We start from the raw sequence: 3,547 nt of genomic DNA, 5'->3' as shown, positions 1-3,547 counted from the left end.
GGGGAAAACACCAACTGCACCTCCTTGGAAATTTCCAGCTCCGCATGCTTCTGTGACACAGCACTTTTCATGGTTCTCCTCTGTGTCTCTCCAACTAGTCTCTGGATTTCCCCTACTCTTCCAACTCCTTAAATATTAACGTTTCCTAGGACTTAGTCCTCCTTCCTCTGCTCCTCTTTTCACTCTGCTACCATCACCTGGATGGTCTCACTTACCCACATATTTCCTACTACTATCTATAGGGCTATCGATTCCCACACTCATGACCCCATCCATACTTCTTCCCAAGTTCAGAATCATGTCTCCAACTTTCGGTCTCATGCTTTCACCAGGAGGTCCTCTGTATATAGTTCAAATGCAACATGGCAGAAAACACACTCCTGTCCTATCTCAGTGGTCACAATAGTCTCTGCATAGTCATCTAAGCTAGACACCCGTGTGGTATTGTGCATGCTTCCTCCCTACTCCCATTTCCCTATCTAGCCTAAATATTTCTTTCTCTTACTTCCTTGCCAGACTACTGTCCTGGACTATATCCCTATCAACTTTCACCTGGATTACCAAGCAGCTTTCTAACTTTTTTCTCTAATTCTTTTGGTTTTATCATGAAATACTTCATACAGAAAACAATAGCAATAAATATAAGGTATACTCAGTTTTATCAAATCTTAATTTGTTATAATATTTGCATCTGATTTTTAAGGGGAAATATTGATAGATCTAGGAGAAGCCCCATGTGTTACCACCCCAGCTCATTTCCTTCCTCTTTCCCCAGAGGTAATCAGCATCGTGAATTTAGAATTTATCATTAGCACGCAAGCTTTAGATAAATTATTACATTTGTATACATTCCTAGAACATACAGAGTATTATTTTTGGGGGGTTTTAAACTTTATATAAATGGGACCAAATCACATGAATCTTTGTGAAATTTGCTCTTGTCACTCAGTATTATGTTATAAAACACAATGTGAAGACACCCTGAGGACTTCAATTGGGTTTATATGTTGATATTTTATCCAGCAAACTTGATGAATCCCCATTTGTTTTAATAATTTATCTGTAGCTACTCTTGAATTTTCTATGTAGACTATCACACAATCTTCAAATAAAGACAGGTTGTCTCTTCCTAATCCAATTTAGATACACTTTGTTTTTCTTCACTTTTTGCATTGGGTTGGACAAAAGCACTTATTAGTACTTATTGAAATTCTGACTTTAGGAGAGTATGTCAAAAGTGTCACAGTTGAATACATGTTTTGGATGGGTATATTTGATTGGATTTTATCAAATCCTTTCTCTGCTCCAGTGACATGATCATACGACTATGTTCCTTATTAGTGTGGTATATCACAATAGTAGATTTTCTGATAATCCATTATCATTTCATCTTCAGGATAAATTCTACTTGGTGGACGTCTTGAAATGTTCCTGAGATTTGTTTTAATCAGGTATGGTAAGGCTGTCACCTACACGAGACAACTGCTTTTGAAATAAGAGTTTATTACTCACAGTTGTTCCCAAGAGGAGAGGGCATGTCATACCATGCGGGGCCACAGAGAGAAGGACCAGGGTCAGTCAGGAGCCAGAAGGAGTGAGGGGGAAATATGAGCCTTTATTCTGGTTTTCATAGGAAGGAATGGGCAAGGTAAGGTGAGCATGTGAGGATTGGTGAGTTTGACTAATTTTAGCAGGCTCCAGGCTATGGAGATGGTCCCCAGTTGTCCTGTACCTGACCCTGGGGTGATTTTGGGCAGGGGGAATACTGGCTTGTTGTGTGAGAGGGTAAAAGAAGTGGTTGGAGACGTGGCCTCTGGATTAGTTGGTTTGCATATGAAAGACATGCTGGCACGCAAGTTGTTTATTCTTTCTAGAAATTGGCTTACCCTGTGAGGGGAAGTCTCTCTCAGATTAGCAAGTCTCCAAGATGTCAAAACATATAAATACAGAAAATTTTTAAATATGATTAATACAGTTGAGATGTTTTTATTTTTTATTTTGTTTCATTTTCAGTACTGTTGAATTTGATATGATAACATTTGCTTCATGAGATAGGTCTAGGATTTTCTTCTTCTTTATTTTCCTTCATAAATTGTGTGTGCGCATGTACGATTGAGGCTTTCTTGGAGATCAGGCAGGGCTGAGGCAAGGACCATGCTAGGGGAATAGGGCCTGCATACCAGGCCAATACTGGTCTTCAGGGCAATGGTGGGGAGCTCAGGCCCGACCTCTGTAGGTGAGGGGTCCATTTGGGCACCTCAAAGCAGAGGCAACCATAAAAGGAAGGATAGTCTGGTTGACATTAGTGCAAGAGGGATAATGTCAGTGGGGGGCAGACTTTGCTGAAGAGAAGTTGGGTGTTGTAGAGCTTTAAAGGACCTACACAAACAGAGATTTGGGGGAGTAAAAAGGGCCTAATAAGGCCTGAGGTGAGGAAGAAGGGAAAGAAAAGAAGGAGAAAGGAACAAGAGGGGTGATTCTGGAGTGCAGGGAGGTCCAGCTTTTCTCCAGGACCCCAGCGGAGCAGTGCTAGCACAATACTAGCGCCTCGCTCCTCTCTCCTGGCTTAACAGGGCCCTGCTTGTCACTCCACATGGTGGTCATTCTGAACATAGGGCCTGGGAGGAGGCAGCTGGGCAGAGATCTTCTTCAGGCCAGAGGATGATGAAATCTTTCATATTCAGGCACTCGTGGCACTCAAGTATATGGTGCAAGTCAAGGATGCCGTAAGCAAGGAAATCTGCAAAGGTGATCTTGTCCCCTGAAAATTGTGGCCTCTTCCCTAGAAACTGTGAGAAGAGCTTCATCGTTTTAGAGAGGCCCTCCAAGTACTCATGCTTCAGCTTCTCTAAGTCAGGGTTGATTGGAGGTGTCCATAACCTAGTTCTTCAAAATGTCCACACAAATCTTCCCTTCTGTTTCCCCTCCTAGGTTGTGTTTGTGAGCAATGCAGTGAAGGATGGCATTGCTCTGGGTGATCTTGTGAGCTTTATCAATTTAGTAGGGCAGATTGAGAAAGTCCAGGCTCAACTTGAATGTTTCATTCCACCACTGGCTTCTGTCATAGTTGGAGCATCCCCCATCACATGTTTCTTTTCCTCATAGTTTTGAGTTTGTGTGTTCCAGAAGCAGGTGAATGGTATAAGCCAGCCCATGGATGTCCCAGTAAGCCAAGGGCATAGACAGAGTTCAGCTTTCTGTGGACTTGGGGAATAACCTCAGTGGAGCTGGGCTGGAACTTCATCCTTACAGTTTTTCTTTAACTTAGAAATTATATCAAAATGAGAAGTTTAGGAAGGAGGGAATCCCCAAGAGTAAAAAACTCAAAGAAAACCTACTAAATATATAGGCACTAGTGCTTTGGCTACCCTAAGAGCATTACCTACATCAGTCTCCATGTGTTCACCAATCTGGAAGCTTTCCAAATCCTGTCTTTTGGGGTTTTTATGGAGGCTTTATTACATAGGTATGGTTGATTAAATCATTGGCCCCTGGTGATTGAACTCAATCTTCAGGCCCTCTCCCCACCTCAGAAATCAAGGACATG

General features: G+C 42.1%; 1 pseudogene; it reads right to left on the bottom strand.

The window, feature by feature from the left end:
* Positions 1–2,584: 2,584 nt before the first annotated feature.
* Positions 2,585–3,183, bottom strand: LOC116646030 (annotated as a pseudogene).
* Between the last annotated feature and the right edge of the window lie 364 nt (positions 3,184–3,547).

The sequence above is a fragment of the Phoca vitulina genome, unplaced genomic scaffold, assembly GCF_004348235.1.
Source record: "Phoca vitulina isolate PV1807 unplaced genomic scaffold, GSC_HSeal_1.0 scaffold35, whole genome shotgun sequence".
Lineage (NCBI taxonomy): Eukaryota > Metazoa > Chordata > Mammalia > Carnivora > Phocidae > Phoca > Phoca vitulina.
Note: the sequence above shows the minus strand (reverse complement) of the source record. Positions and strands in the feature narration are given on the sequence as shown.